Genomic DNA, 17756 nt, shown 5'->3' with positions numbered 1-17756 from the left:
AGATCCCCACCCCCCCTCATCTCCATCCTTCCAACACCACTCACCCCCCCATCCAGAATCACACGCCTCTAAGGCGAACACGGACACCTCAGCGTTTGAGTTTCCTGGGACCTGATTTGCTGATCGCTCCCTTCTGGGTCTGTGTGGTTCTTGTTTTCTCTTGGTTGTTCAGTCCAGCATGATTGGTACCCATCACTCTGATTTGGCCACTAGCCACAAACATAATCACGAACACTGAAAATACGACGCATTTGCGGAAGCTGCGCAGGGGAGGCTCCCATGTGCGGACTTGGACCTGCTTCCTCAATGCGCCGTATCGTCAGCAGCGACAAGAACAGCAAGCGATTAGCAGTAGCGATTAGCGGTAGCGATTAGCGGTAGCAATTAGCGGTAGCAATTAGCGGTAGCAATTAGCGGTAGCAATTAGCGGTAAATGGAGCGATATCGCCAAAAGTGGACCCCGTCCACCAGTCGCCTCTCAGTAAGCCACGGGGAGGACGAATTTCCCCCACATTTGTAATAACGGCACAGTGATACAAATTATGTGATGGAAAGAGAGAGGGCACAATCCTCACAGGAAAAGAAGCATCACTCCGAGGTGGGAAGTGCCTCAACTTGTCTACTTCAGCAGACATGTCTCATCAACTTCTGAACAAAATCCAATTCATTTATTAATAAGACATATACATAATTTATTGGTCACGGACAGTATGCAATGAATATGTGTCCTTAGGTGCTGTCAGTGTGTGTCTTTGCAGTGTCACTGAGACAGATATGAGACTTCTGTGTGTGATCAGTGCAGTATCACTTAAGCAGATCTTGAATATTTCGGATGTCTGAATTACCCAAGCGGTGCCCTGTGTGGGGCACATCACATGCAATCTGGAAACCTCATGTGTGACACACTTAAATACACGTGTAAGTTGCTGGGATACGCGGCACTTCTGGAAACATCCCCGTGGAATCGGTTTCATGGGCGTGCTGCAGTCTTGGAGATTTCTTACACGCTAAGCTTGGCTGCCCTTCCTGTGCTTACATCTCCCCTATGCGAGATACTGGGGGCTTGGAATTACACACTTGAGAGACCTCCACCTGAGCTCGTGGAAACCCTCCCCCCCTTGAATTCCCCCACCCATTAGCAGACCCTCCTTGCCTCCTGGGCGAAGCGTCCCCCCGCGGACCAGGAAGAGCCGTCGGGTTCCCTGTTCATGACTCTTCCTGGATCCCAGTAAGTGCCACTCGTACCTGGAACTCATCTGAACTCATGTTGCAATTTATTCTGTCTACTAGGAGCACACACACACATACACACACACACACGCACACACACACACACATACACACACACACACACTGACACACAGACAGATTTATAATTATATCTTTGTGGGGACTCTCCATTCATTTCTATGGGGGAAACACTAATCCCAACATTACGGCCTAAACCCCTACCCAGCCCTAACCTTAACCGTAAGTAACCAAACAAAATATGAGACTTTTGACATTTTTAGTTTTTTGATTGCACAGATTTGTGGGGACCTGAAAAATGGTCAAAATAACATAAAAATAACAGGTTTTTATCACATAGTGTTGGACATATGGTCCCCACAATATAATATTCAGAAACCTAACCCACACACACACACTCCGCTTCAATGCGCTGAAATGACTGCATCATGTTTTATGTTTCAGATCAGGTACATTGATCCCATCTATTGGTGTACCATGTACACCAACCATGTACCGGTTGAGTACCAGTACCGAAAGTTCCAGTACCGAAAGTGCCAAACAAGCTGCGGTACTTTGGGGTGGGACGTACAAATGTATTTGCCGTCGATTGGTTATGCAAATACACACATACAAAATACACACAGCGAACAGCGAGAAAAAAAAAAAAGCAGCAGTAGTAGTAATATAAAAAAAGTTCAACGGAAGGATGGACAAACAAGGAAATACAGGCTTTAATCACCATATGGTCGGATGAACAGATCCAGCGGGATTTGGATGACACGACTCGGAATAAAAAAGTATTTGCCGTAATAGTAAGCCGCTTGGAAGAAATGGAGCACAAGCGAAACACCGAACAATGCCGCTTGAAAATCAAAAAACTTAAGCAGGACTACAGGAAAGTGAAGGATCATAACAACATGTTTGAATTCAGCAAAAAAGATACCGCGCCGCGCTTTGTGATGATGTCAGTCAGGGGCGATCACTGATGATGTCTTCTGGCGCCGGTACCAGTTTTTACTCCAGTGGAAAACCGACACAAAAGAAGTACCATACTTTTGGTACTTTATGGAAGTACAGAAAGTACAGAAAGTACCGAAAGTATGGTACCTGGTGCGGTGGAATAGCGCCCTATGTTGTACTGCTCTTTCTCACACTTTTCCACTGTTTCATACTTTTGGGTTAGAAAGCAAACTTGTGCTACGACATGTAATGTAATCTAATGTAATCTAATCTTCTCAGTCCCCATAAAACCCCAAACCATAGAAACCTGTTCTGTGAATGTCACAGTCCCTCCGCATGTCACATGGTCCTGCCCGCTATCCCGCCATGAAGGCGGAGGCGTGATCCAAACGCCAGAACCTCTTCAACATTTCGGACCCAAATGGCTTGGATATACACCCACTTATCTTCCATAACCACTTCTCCAGTAGAGGGTGGCGCTGGGGCCTGGAGCCCCTCCCAGGAAGCAGGCACGTGGAAGGGGGACACCCTGAATGGGAAGTGGTGGATTTTATTTCACAAACAGAAAGTTGTAAAGTTTTTTTTTTTTTTTTTTTTTTCTGTTTGGATTCCTTACATTCTGCAAACGTCTTACAAAATGACTTTCTACTGTACTCTGAGAAATAAATAATGAAGGAACACGCTCTTTCTGCTGCCGCTTCTTGGCGTTGCCCTCGCTGCTCTCTGCATGTTAGAGGAGATGCAGAAAGCCCAGGACGACCCGCTCCCAGCCTCCCTGTGATCTGCTCGCACGCTGATAAATATTTCAGTCATGATTTGCCGGGCTCTCTTTCGCAACATGAGGCTCCATCTGCTAACGCTAAACTTATTATCGCGGACACGTCCTGCCAAGGACAATGGAGACCTGAAAGGGGCAAAAAAAACCTAGCGACGTGTCGCTAATTCTGATGCTTTATCCCGACTTTCAGCCTCTTCGACGCCGGACTGAGATAATGATTCCGCAGGACACGTTTCCCATGTCCAGAGGATGGTGTTTAACACTGCCACTGATTTCGCTTTTTTTGTAATGTCATTTTCCGATGTCATATAATTCAGCTGACCTTCAGTCCTCTGATTACCAGGCCCGCCACTGCCCCCTGTCCCATACGTGCCACGAATCCAGGCAATAGCTGCACCTACCCCTCTCTGTAGCTCCCTCCCTCGTTCCTGAGTGGGGGCTGCGGCTGCTTCTTCCCCCCCCCTCCCCGATCCGCAGTCACGCCCCAGTACCACACCGATGCAGGAATCGGGTCGATTAGAACCAAAGCAGAGCAAGCCACATCTAAAGTCACGACAGTGGATATGAATTTTAAACCTCAAAAGCTCCTTTAAAGTGGGGGGGGGGGGTGGGGTTTGGGTTATGCATGCTGCAGCAGAAGCTCTGGGATCCTGCGGCAGAGAGGCATGATAGCGGCAGGGCTTGGAGCGTGACCCTCCCCGGTCCAAACTATTGCACTACCGGGCCACCGATACCACTGTCGCACCAGGCCGTGGTTAAGCCTCGCTGAGTCTCCTGACCAGCCAGGTCCTGCCCTCTCTGAAGAGAAATGAAGTTAACAAACAGGCTAGCTAATCATTGCTGTGTGCTTGGGCATCTAGAGGCAAACTTCAGGATGCCCCAATAGGTCAGTAATGAGTGTTTTAATGTTCAGAAAATATTCCGATATTCCGTATCCTACCGCCCTCGGCGAGAGGTCATTTCTTGAAAAGCCTGTGTAACTCTGCTGTTTTGCGTCGCGTCACTGATTATATCTGAAAGGGGGTCTGAAACAATATCCCCTGATTCAGCTCACAGAATTACACTTTGCTTCCTAGATTCACTGTTGCTGGCCTGGTCTCCCTCTTTACTGATGGTGCAAATGCAATATCACACGTTGGAGCATCTTTTCCCCACTGTCAAGGGGCGCTGAATGTGATTTTTTTAAAAATTAATATCCCTTTATTACACATACGCAAAACGTACCAATTTAGGACTAACCTAAACTGATCATTTACTGTCAAGTTCGAATATCAATGAGCACTGGATTCTATGAGGCCGAATCAGCTTTGGTGCTCTGAGGTTCCCCGAATGCTGTGTGTGACTCTCTGTTTCAGGTTCTCTGGGATGACAGGGGCGCCTGCTGGCATCACTGATGTTGGCCGGAACACTCTATTGTCGATCTAACTGTGAGACCAGAAGCTGTATGACACGGGGCCCTAAGCAACACTGAGTACTGGGTGATGGTGATGCACAAGGAAAAAGAGCTTGACACACATGCTGTCAAAGAACATAGACATAGACCAAGCAGTCAAACACACACACACAGAACCAACCCCAGATGCTCAGCCCCCATATCACAGCAAAGGCACTGGAGCCAGAGTTGCGGATTGCACAGAGAGATGGTGTCGAATAGAGACTAATTATGCATCATTAAGACAGGATGTCACAGGTGAGGTGGGGGGGGTTTGACAACTACAGAAAAGTAATCCAAACATCGTTATGATTCAGTGCGTCATAAAGCCAGCTGGCTAGCCATAATGCCCGTCACGATGGGAAAAGCATGTTGTCTTCCAGTTTAAATATCAAGGCAGCCGCAGGATAGGCAGTAACTTTTATTCATCTGTGCTCACTCACCACCAGCTGACCGTGTTCCCGCAGATGGGAAAGGGCGTCTTCAAAAACACAGCGTTGCTGTTTGGTGCGAGAGAGGCTTCCGCCAGGACATGTGCTGTGCTGTGCGACCAGGCGGGTGTAAAAAAAAAATGTGACGCCGGGGAGACGGTAGAAACGTAGGTGAAGAGAAACGCCATGTGTGGCAGGCGGAGGCCGTGTCGTGTAGGGCTGTAGTACCGAGAGGGTCCTTGGGGAGGAGCCCTTAAGCAAAGTCGTCGAAATCACAGGTGGCGAGTGTTTAATCAGCAGCACCAGGATCCTGCAGCATACAGACTTTATGATTTTGAACGGGGGGAAATAAACCAGTGATGACCTAGGTCTGTATCTCAGGGGGCTTAGTGGTGTGAGGTATTAATCTCCAAGCGGGAAGGCTAGGGACACTTCACCCCTACTGGAATGAATCCCTTGTAAATCCCATTCTGGCCACTGACCCCGGGAGATGCCTCTGGCCAATGTATCTGCCAGGAGAGTGACCTGACCATGCAAGACTTACATACAGCGGCCAGTTCCACTGGTTCCTCCGGTTTCTCTGGATTGATGGACAAAGTCCTCTGAAGTGCATGTTTGTCCCCGCAAACGTTTTTTTTTTTTCTTTCAGGATTTCTTGGAGGGCTTGACAGATGATGTCTCTTCAAGTAAACGAAATGAATAAGTTACCATCTCCATTTCCTCATCCGTTTGCCCGTGATTGATTTTTCCTCTGAGGGATCGTGACAGACAGATATAGTTACATCCCTTCCTCATCTTCTCTGTCATTGCCCTTCCACGATTCAACCACGCATTTCCTCAATTATTTATATCAAAGACCCTCAGCCTGTCTCCAAGTACATATGTATATAAATTCTGAGACAAGGCAACCTGGGATCAAAGTAAATAGATATTTCATCTTCGATGGCAAATCCAGGAACATGAATGGCCACGGTGTTGATTAAATGAATTTCTCACCAAAGTCCGCCTGCGTCATGTTTAAACGCTAATGGATGACCCAGTGTTTTACAGGTGAAGAGCCTTTGAGTTTCGAGCTGTCCCAAAATGACCATGGCAGCTGAGCACTTGGTCTCCATAACCATGATTTGAATATCTGCTTATATACCTGCTTTTCAAGATGGATTGATCCACTAATTTAGATTTAATTGACATTTATTGCACAGTCTCATACTTCCAAGATAATGGGTTCAATTCTCAAATGGACCTCTGTGTGCAAAGATTGTATGACCTTCTTTCTCCTGCTGTACAAAACTCTGAATTCCTAATAGTGTGTGAGTCTGTGTGTTTCCTGAGATGGACTGGTATCCTGGGCCAAGATTTCCCCGATCCTCTGCTTCCCAACTCGGACTCAAGTCGCGAATTTAATGACTCGAAACCAAAAACGATGGACTGACTTGGACTTGGCTTGGACTTAAGGGCACATGACTTGAGACTTGCCTCGGACTTGCAGTGTTTTAACTCAAGACTTGGACTCACCAAGGAGTAAAACCATTTTTCCCATATTTTTGTACACATTTTGCAGTATCCCAGCTCAGCAAAGATCGCCATGGAGACCTTCACCCCTGCTCGTCAAATCTAATGCTGGGAGGGGGGAACGTCCTGTATCTCTTCAAGTAACCAAGTTTAGAATTGCCCCAGCTGTGACCCTCCACTGAATATGTGACTATGAAGGGGAGAGATGGGTGCATGGTTCGATGATGGAATTTAAACAACTAGATGTGTTACTGCAGAAATGCAGGTTAATTGTTGAGAGAAAATGGATTCTTGACAAGCTTGGCCTGTTTGGCAGGAGCCGTTGAGGTGAGATCTCGAGAGAATTTGCACTAAATGTGACGAGGAGCATTCTACAATCGTTCTGCGGTTGGGTGCTGACCCCTGACCCCCTTTACATGTCACTGAGGCTGTTTGCAGCTCCAGCTGTGACTGCGGCTCTAACTCTGCAGTGGGTGGGGGCCCCCCCGACCCGCCGTCCACATCTGGCTTAAGCTATTAAGTAAACACCAGGCATCCGAGCCCCACTGTCAAGCCAAGGGGCCTTTAACTCTCCGATAATCGATTTAAACGGTCCCTTTAAAAGTTGGAAGTTCCTTAGTTGCAGATATCGATTCACACAAGCCTTGGAGGAGAATAATTTTCACCCAGGACAGAGACTGTAGAATGGGTGGGGGTGGGGGGGGGTAGTGGGGGGCAGGGGGTGATATGCAATGACTCTCATTCCTGTCACCACCTTCTTCGTGTGGGATGGGGGTGCAAGAGGGTGGAAAAAAACAGGAGGAGTGATGAGGCACGTCTGATTTAAAATATGTCTGACTTGCTGTTCAGCAGGGGACCAGTCCGGAGCTGCTCTGAGTACCAGGCGGGTCGGGGGTTGTGCAAAGTGGGCGATTTTTCAGAATCTAAGGAGTAGCGTCAGCAGTAACTGTGATCATCTGCAGAAGGAATCGCTTATCCATGCAGCGTTTGGCGAGCATGTCCGGCGCGTGTTTCCCGCCACTGTGCTGCCGCATGACTCCAAGCACTGCATTACCGCGGCAGCCCCTGCGGGCCCCCTGCCACGGCGGCCTATGGTGCGGTGATGCTGTGGGGCTTTTTCAAACCACCTCCCGATAAGCCGTCAGCCTGGATGTAGATTCTAACAGGAACAGGGAAAGGTAACATATTCCGGTGCGACTCACGTATATATCAGCGCCTGAAAAATATCATCGATGTGGCTGAACTATTCTGTGTGTCTGTGTTTGTGTTTGGGTGTGTGCGTACGTCTGTTTGTTTTGTTGATGAAAGTGTTCCATAAAACATTTAAAACAAAAACTGTTACAAAGAAACATAATTATGTACTTGCATTGGTTGTTCAGATATGGAGCTGGATGGATGGATGGATGGACCATAGCGACTGGCACTGTCCTTTTTATGTTTCACAGATGGACAGCCCTTAGGGTCTGTGTCAGATGCTCAGATGTTATAAAACAGAGAGGATGGAAGCATTTAAACTGGCCTGAAATCCTGCAATGTTGCCATCCTGTCGTTTTTCCAGTGCCACAGTTATTCCACACACTCCTGCCTTTGTTACCATGGTCACCATACCATAATGATGGCATTACGCAGGTCATCGTTTGGGACAGGAACAGTGATGGCTACTGGTGCAGTCTTAGCTTTCCCATTGAAAGAGAAGCTACCCCTAGATAAATCTGTAGGTAGGGGTGTAATAAAAATCTAGAGTTTTTTAAGATGAGGGTGTAATAATTCATGGGGGTGGCATAATTCATACAGAAGGGCCCACCCTATCATTAACCAATCATATGGTTTGAATCGGTGATTGAAAGGGGAATGGGTACTCCATAGACCAATCAGCTTTCAGCTGGGGCCAGTATCCCTGTGGCCCCACCCCTGTATACACCCCTGTCTGTAAGAATCTAAGAGTATTTTAGCCCCATAATTTGAACATACCTGCAATGGGTTGGTGCCCCATCCACTGTTGTTCCCTGCCTTGCACCTGTAGTCTCTGGGATAGGCTCCAGACCCCCCCCCCCCCCATTACCCTGAATAGGATAAACAGTTACAGAAAAATTGATTGATTGATGGATGGATGGATAGATGGATGGATGGATGGATTTTACAGAAATGGGATTGTGATGGAACATTCGCAAAAATAAAATGCACACAGCTTTGTAAACCGTTAATAGGGCAGAATCCATAAATGTTAAGCTATTATGTTTCTTCATGGTGGACGGGATTTGAAAGAAAGGAAAAGAATGAGAGAAAAGGAGTGCACTTCACTTTTAATGCAAATGTGGGACTGATTAACGGCAGATGCAAGGGGACCAGGGGCTGAGAGACGGTCACGCACGATGGATGAATTCACCTCTTTGGAGTACTGAATCAGTGCAACCAGCCTGCACCCCCCTCAACGTTCCCCCCAGCCCTGAGGGGGGTGACTGATCTGCATTATGCAGTGCTGCTGTTTCAGTCCATTCCCAGCCTTTCCATCTGCAGCACATGCTGAATAATAACAGTATATATACAATGCGTATATGTATAATTCAGAAGTTTTGGATGGGGCTGTTAGTCTGGGCCTTTTTTATACACCTGCTTTTATGTACCTCCAAGAATTCCCTTTGCCAGTCTATTTACAGAGAAAATTAAACAGGTGGAGCAGTGGTTAGCCAATATGTTGCTGTGTGTCTCCCTGTAGGGGGCGCTGTTTAAGGGCGCAGCCATCTAAAAGTCTGCAAGCGTGCCTCCCTGTAGGGGGCGCTGGTGTAGAACCTGTACAAAGTCAACTCTTACCATGTACATTTAACATTTTGCGGGACCATGGATCAACACCTGCGGCAGGAACGGAATTACTTTAGCTGTCAATGTCGCAAAATGAAAAAAAAGGATTGAGCAGGAAAAAATAGGGCTTTTGTTCTGAATTTGAGGGCAAAGCAAGTATCCTGTGTGCCGGTGGGCTGGGTTATCACACGACAGCCAGGCGCAGTTCATTAAAGGAGAATAAAAGCATGTGATGGATATTGGCTGTGTCGCCAAGCTGTGACTGAGCCCTCCGTCGACACCAGCCAGGAGCAGCACCTGCAATGACAGATGCAGTGACCCACATGCCATACTTACGTGACCTGTCCCCCCTGACAACTGTCATCCATGCCTAGGTGAGTGGCTGGATACGGGGTCCGCACTGCCGCCATAGAAGGGCTGACAGGAAAATCCCTCTTCGTAAAAAGGCTGTAATTACAGACGGCTCCAGCCTCCGGGTCTGCTGGCTGGCTTGCCTGTCCAGGACCTCGTCAGAATCCAGTTCCTATTCCATTCATTTTCCACACGGTTTTCTCAGGGGCTCTGCAGGTGAAGATTCAGTGGCTCCTAACAAGTGGTTTGTGAACGTTTTTTTGTTGGTACTTAAACCACAAGAAATCATAGAGAGCAGAAGCTACATTAATGCCAAGACCAGCATTAAGAGGCTTTGAGACCAGCACTGAACGGCAGTGATGTCCAATTTAATCACCAGCATCAAGTGGCAGAGACGCCCAGGGCAAAGACCAGCATCAAGCAGCAGAGACCCCCAAGGCAAAGACCAGCATCAAGCGGCAGAGACCCCCAGGGCAAAGACCAGCATCAAGTGGCAGAGACCCCCAGGGTAAAGACCAACATCAAGTGGCAGAGACCCCCAGGGTAAAGACCAGCATCAAGCAGCAGTTCAGTCCTGCTGCAGTTTGAACCAACATATTCCTATCTAACAATCTGCAAGCAAAAAATGACCAGTAGGAGGCACTCAAGTAAAGCTCAGCTGCGACTCCCAGTCATGGCATTTTATCCTGATCCCCTGCTGGAAAGCACGCAACAGATAGATGACAAAGTCAGAATAACCTGGAAAGACTTATTTTCATGAACAGCAGCAAACCTTTGAAAGCCCAGATATAGTGGTGAGGAATTGTATTATGTATACTGCATTTTCAGCTAAAAGAATCACACACACTATATACAAGTACAGTACGCCCAGCCATAAAGGAATTCTTATAGATCTATAAAATTGTATCAACAAAATCCACCTGTAAAAGCTGTTTTGATGTCATAATTGTGAAGCAACTGATTGCAGTAATTTTGCACCGTTTATGCAAATAACATTTTGCCAGACATTAAAGTTTACTCTGCTAAGTGACCTCCAGTAATCTGAAAGGTATTTTTTAATGTAAGTTCATTGTATTATAGAGTCAACGCTCAAACCTCAGAACAGATACTGCAATTCTGCCGCTTTTCCGGAATAAATCTTTCCTGTAGTCCTGCTCTAAGGGCGTTTGCATGAAACATACAGTACAGTATATAAGACAAGGAGGAACCTGGGTGACATTCCGTTCAAACTACTAAAACTAGTGCGATCGGTTTGTGGCTCTGCTGGTTAAGACTTATCACAAGGTCATCGGTTCAAATCCCGTGGCAGAGTGATGTCACCGTTAGGCCCTTGAGCGAGACCTCTAACTCCAGTAACTCCAGTAACTCCAGTTTCTTTCAGAGACACTGGCTGTCTCACGTGAATGTTTTCTTGGGCAAAAGTGTCTGCAAAATGAACTTAATATAATGAGCCGCACCTGCCAACTTCCTCTAAAGAGTCGCTACGGCAACACGCTTGATTCCTCCTGATCTCTGAGCGGCTGCTTCCGCTAATCTCTCCTGCCGCGCCAGGGGTGTCTTTAGCGAAATGCTAATTTCACAAGGCAGCTGTGGGACCCCATTAGACAGCGAGGGGAGAAGCTAAGGTCAAGGTCTGGTGACCCTTCACGAGCTGTACACACACATATCCTCACTGCTGTTCTTTTTTTTTACTATAACGGTGATGTTTAACAGTGTTTGTGTCAGTTCTGTTTCTAAAAATGGACCACGGCTGCTTAATATTACCGTAATTAAAAGCAAGGGCAATTTTTTTTCCCCCCGTATGACGGCATGCATTTTATTTTCTGTTTAAGTTGAAAAGACCCCATCCTACAAAAAAAAAAACAAGCTGTGAAGCAAGCATTTCGGTAGAAAATAAGGGCTGTACACTCTGTTGTAGGCTGGACTCTGTGGGGCATGATTTCAGGGCGTGCGTGATGCATCTCGAACAATTTTCCAGCTACTTTCTGTTAACACATAAAGGCACTTAGAAAATACGGGACACATTAATAACTGATGGGAAAATATCGAATAACTGCCTGGAAAGACATGAATGAAATTTTTGTTTTGGGTACAATGGCAAGTTATTATTATTATTATTTAAAACTGCTTCCTCGATTAAGCTTCCAGACCTCTGGTAAGCTATCTATTTGGGGAAAACCTTAGCATTCCCCGCACATAGCATAAACTGAACCAGATGTCTGCTCTACAAACATCATTACAGAAAAAAAACTGTGCTCCACATAAACGATCTCTTCCTTGTGACAAAACCAAGATTAGCTTGCCAGCCCTGTATAATTTTAAGGAGAATTTTAATTAAATTCGGCTCCCAGACACTACGCCGCGATGATAAGAAGACTCACGTGTGAGACACTTTAGCGGTACATCTGGTGCTTGGAGTTTGTGGAGCAGAGGCCTGTTTGATTAAACACTATCCACAGACCTCTGGTGTCCCGATCCAGTGAACGGGGGCCGTGCAATCAGATCGTCTCTTCAGTTACCAGAGATTTGGGGAAATGCTGGCCCTTAATTCACAAGTCAAGTCAAGTCAAGAGATTTATTTGTCACATACATACAACTTGCAGTGAAATGTATCTCTGTGTCACCCTTATGTGGCTGTGTAAAAACAGAAAGAAAAAAAAAAGGTAAGAAGTAAAGTCGGAGTAAAAAAGAGAAATTACAATATACTGTATAAATACTAAGTAAGGAACCAAGTATATAGTCTAAAATATACAGTGCAGATATAAAATCTAAAATCACGAATCAAAAATATAGTGCAAAACTGAAGAATAGGAAATGTAGTGCAAAATTGCAGACTTTGTGCATCCAGTTCTAGTGTACATGGTGTACAGCAAGGAGCAAAGTTAGTTCACGTTGACGACCAGATTTTGTTTTCCCATACAGATACAGCTGAAAGAGCATATTAACAGTGCACACACAAAATTCTAGACATAAAATGTGAAACATTTTTCATATCGGCATATTTTAGTGATATCAAAGATTCTTTGTTTTCTGGGTTTTCAAAATGCTACCAACAATTAGTATTTTTAACGTAAAAAGAGGAAAAGGTAGTATTTGTAAGGCTTTTTTCAGATGATGGTTTGAAGGTCTTCACACAGAATGGGTCTTTTTGAATAACTGGTAAGAAGATGTTGAGCGACCATTGATAGTGAGTCTTAGGTGATCTATTGGCATGGTAACCTATTGTGAGTTGTTAGGTGATGCTCTCTATCGGCATGGTAACCGAATTAGGAAATGATACTTTTGGACCGACAAATCTGAAAGTAATTTCAGAAACAAAATACATACATTTTCAGACAGGAAATATATGCTTTTCTGATCCTGATCTGCTACTTTGTTTTTTATACACTGTCCTGTTAGCATGGAAGCAGAGCATCTCACTCAGAGATAAGTAGGGGCCACAGGCATCTACCTACCAGGTGGAAGAACCCCAAAATGTTCTGAGAGTCAAATGGGACTGTCTTTCCATTCTTAGTCATCATAATTGACTTTTTGTACACAGACTAGGGAGAATATTGCTCTTCAGCAGTCATTGATCTGCTGTTGCCACTTTCCATCACAGCAGACAGATCGACCAATCAGCACCATCTGAATGCCTGAATGCAATTCAAGCCTTATGTACTTAAAATAGTTCAAGATCAATATGATATTTAGGGCAAATGTCATACAGGTTGGGGAAGATTAATAGAATATTTTCTTGAATCCATACATGTCGTTTTCTACTTCGCCCTCTTGTTCTCTCACGAATAAATCCATGGCTACAGCCTATCAGACATCATCTGCACACAAACACAGAGATACTTCTCTCCTCTTCTTGACACCTGGGTGGCTGATTAACAAAGAGGCAGACCAAGGCCAACCAGAACTGTCCCTGGTGCAGAACTGCTAAGCATCTCCTGAAGGTTTTCTCCTCCTAGATGCACACCTGAGGTTTTGATGATCAGGGAGGCGGGTCTGATCATTCTTATTAATGCTCAAGGAAATTGAATACATTCAAGTCCGATATGTTCAGGATGAGGTCTGAAATGTGGTCAGGCCCAAAATATGATCAGGTTTGAAATGTCCTTAGGTTTAAAATTTTCTTAGGTTTTAAATGAGTTCAGATCTGAAAAGTGCTCAGATCTTTAGTTACCTGATCAATAACCATTCAGATTTCACACATACAAACATACACACATATCCACACACACACACACACATATATGCACGTCTTCTCACCGCCAGTGTGGGTTTTTGGCATCTTCCCTCAGTGAGACGGTGATAGAGTCATGTTTCTTCAGCGTTCACATCAATCTGCCGGCTGACCATAGCGTTCCCGCGGCACCTGCAGGCCCCTGGGGCGGCTTGTTGTCTGTTTATTAATTTCCTGATAACCCGAGGAATGCAGCTATGCTGTGGCCGTTTTGTTCCGCTCCATGTCCGTTAATCATCTCCTAGGGAGCACATGGACGATAATCAAGGGACAAAGACATGTTTGTGTGTAAAGATGTGAATGACTAGAAAAGAGAGAGTTCCAAAAATCGACACGAGCGAGAGTCTTCATAGGGTCACGTGTGAGCGTTTCTGTAATGTCATGTCTGACAGTCTTCATAGTCACGTATGAGCGTTTCCGTAATGTCATGTCTGACAGTCTTCATAGAGTCACGTGTGAGCGTTTCCGTAATGTCATGTCTGACAGTCTTCATAGAGTCATGTGTGAGCGTTTCTGTAATGTCATGTCTGACAGTCTTCATAGTCACGTGTGAGCGTTTATGTAATGTCATGTCTGACAGTCTTCATAGAGTCACGTATGAGCATTTCCGTAATGTCATGTCTGACAGTCTTCATAGAGTCACGTGTGAGCGTTTCCGTAATGTCATGTCTGACAGTCTACATAGTCACGTGTGAGCGTTTACGTAATGTCATGTCTGACAGTCTTCATAAAGTCACGTATGAGCATTTCCGTAATGTCATGTCTGACAGTCTTCATAGTCACATGTGAGCGTTTACATAATGTCATGTCTGACAGTCTTCATAGAGCCGCATGTGAGTTTCTATAATGTCACGTTTGAAAGTCACAATGATGCATATTGATACAATGATACAAGAGTTTCCATAATGACAGGCAGGAGTGTCTTTATAATGGTATACAGGAGACATCCTCGTAAGGACACATTTGAGACATCTTCATAATGGCACATGTGAGAGTTTTCAAAATGACAGACAGGAGACATCCTCATAATGACACGAGTGAGAGCCTTTTAAATGACGTGTGAGAGTCTTCATAATGACAGACAGAAAACGTCCTTATAACTTATAACGAGACATCATACGGTCACATGGGATATGTCTCTCCCATCTAGGCAGGAGTCTAGCAACCTCGCAGGTGGCATTCGCATTAAATAGGGCTCCTGTTAGGTTTTCACATTGAAATCTTCCTGCCGTATTCCCCAAGGAGCATGACTCTGTGCTGAAACATCACAGGTGCGCTGGCTCTGGAGCGAATGTCTTGGGCAAATAGAGCTGGATGTGATCTCCTATGGTCACCGCTTTAATATGTGGCAGATATAACGGGATACTTGCGTATACATTCATCTTAACGTTAAACCGTCCCCTAGACCTTCCCACAACCCAACCCGATGTCCCACGCTGTGCTGTTCTCTATATTAAGAAGGAAATCCCATCTTTCGTGAAAGAGCTGGACATGAGTCCTAGCACAGTGACTCGAGGGGGACTTATTGCTATGACTCACTGTGTGGCCAATTCTCCATCCCCTCTGCTGGCCGACTCCAGCTCACAGATGTCTTCCTTCCATGATTCGCTGTCAAAACAGATATCCTCCCCAGGGGAAAAAACAATTCATACGTGAAAATTTAATGCATTCACTTCAGCTGCTGTAGCCTCTCGCCCCATGTCAGCATTTCAAAAGCAAAACAACTGCGCAATATTATCGTTTTTTAAAATGTGCCACAATTATGATTACATCAGTGGTATATGAAAGACAATTTTTTTTTTCCATAAAACTAATTACTATCTCTTCCCGTAAGCTCAGCAGCTCCTAGACCAGCTGAACAAAAGGCATTTTTGTGGATGAGTCTGGCTGTCTGCTGAACCTTTCTGATTTTAGTAGCTTTGTTTTAACAAAGAACATAGATGACTGTTGGCCCAGTGTCCCAGGTACATGGCAAGGGCAAAACTCTCACACTGAAAAAACCTTTATCACCTTTCAGGTATTTAAAAAATATTTTTTTCTCTGAGTCTGTGTGGCTTACGCAACAGTCATCTGACATTTCCACGAAGTGCAGCGAACAAAGCCTGACAGCCCTCAGCACGGATACACCGCCCTGCCTTGCTGTAGTCAGATATCTCCGCGGTGGGGTAAAGAGCCTCTTTTAAGGGAGGGAGCAGGATGAGAGGACCTGAGGGGGGAAAAAAAGTGTTTTGTTGTGCCCCGTCTTGAGACGAGCGAATGCCACCCCGTTCGGAGAGGATGTGGAAGGGAGAAAAAAGGGAACAAGCTTGCTGGGATGTGGATTTTGACAGTGCAGACATGATGGAAAAAACAGCCAGACAGCTGTACACAAACATGCACACACACGCACGCACGCACACACACACACACGTCCAGACGGAGGTTAATATAAAAAGAGTAAAATACACACTGAATATTAATATTATGACCATTTTTTATCTACCTGCCATTAATGTATACTTTGAAGTATGTTACACAGCCTTGAATAAAGATGAAAATTAAAAATGAATACATTGTTCTGTTGTTTCAAGTATACTGCACACTTTTATTGCATTCTCTGTGGGCATAACTCTGTTGTTCGATTATGGATGACACATTATATTTCGGAAAAAATAAAAAGAATCACCCACCCATGCACCAACCATTTCTTCTGCCAGGATTGAAGGTAACGGCATAACCACTGATGAGGAAACAAGGCCTGGATGTGCGACGGCGCCCCCTGGAGGAAGTTTACCCATTTAAAAGGGGGAGGACGGGTAAGATAGGTAGGTAGATAAGGAGCGTTGTGCTGATGACAGCACGTTGCTGCACCCACCACACAACAAACCACCTCAGGGATGAAAGCCTGAGTGCATCCATGTGGCGGGTGATACCTCAGCACCACACTAGTCTGGATGGAACAGTGCGAGTTTTTTTCCAGTGGCTGGAGTGCCAATCCTGCCACCAACCCCCAAGCTATTCCCTGTAAGTTGGAGGACCTCCTTACCGGGCTGGATGTAGATTAACGTCATACCCAGGAGGAAGCAACTGCAGGTTAAGGGGCTTGCTCAATGGCTTAAACGAGTAGGATCGCTCCCGGTATTCATGGGATTCAAACCTGCAGCCTTCTGATTGCTGACACAAAGCCGTAGCCACAGAGCCACCAAAGTGGATGGAATGGCGCTTGCTGTGCCGGGGGGCTGTGCAATAGCCGGCAAAGTGCCCTGTTTGGGTCGGGATCGACGAGGACAAATGGGTACTTTCGGGTTTTCTGAAATGTCATTTTTATAGTGGAATCCATCTTAATCTTCAAACAAAAAAGGACTTCACTGTCAAGGAGACGAGGTTATTGGTAGGGGGCTTGGTCTCAAGTCAGGATTTAGGATTTAGGTAAGGAATGTTTAGGCAGCAGTGGTGTTTACCACGCATTTGGTGGCCCACTATTAACCACAAAGTCACTACATTGGTGGGGGCGGGACTTTTTGAGTGGGGGCCCCAGAAACAACAAACCCTCTCCTGGATTTAAGGGATGTTTATACGAGTAGCGAAAGCTGGACACTTATTGGTTAATGATCATGAATATAGATATAGATATAGATATAGATATAGAGCATGGACCCCTAGCTTCGGTCGCACTGCTGGTTGTTTCCGTTATTAGCGATAATAGAGATGACATCTTCAGAGACCAGGTCAGGGTGGCCCATGGGAACATTGTGATGTCAAGACAGCTCCGGGTGAACTTTACTACTGAAATACGCGGAACTGCAGCGGCAGGAGTATGGCATTGCATACAATCCTGCACCCATGTCTCCGTGCGGCACCTGTGCCTGATGTAGCTGCATGTCCGTCGTAGGTCAACGCGCCACTCACAGCGCTGTCCATCTGTTGCGGCCGATGTTGTGACAAGCAGATGGACGTTGCCGAGACCTGGACCTGCTCTCTCCTCGGGTTTCCATGGAGAAGCGTTACATGGCAACTCGCCCGTCCTTCATTATTCCTAACATATTTCGCCGT

Source organism: Paramormyrops kingsleyae, chromosome 22 (assembly GCF_048594095.1).
Source record: "Paramormyrops kingsleyae isolate MSU_618 chromosome 22, PKINGS_0.4, whole genome shotgun sequence".
NCBI lineage: Eukaryota > Metazoa > Chordata > Actinopteri > Osteoglossiformes > Mormyridae > Paramormyrops > Paramormyrops kingsleyae.
Note: the sequence above shows the minus strand (reverse complement) of the source record.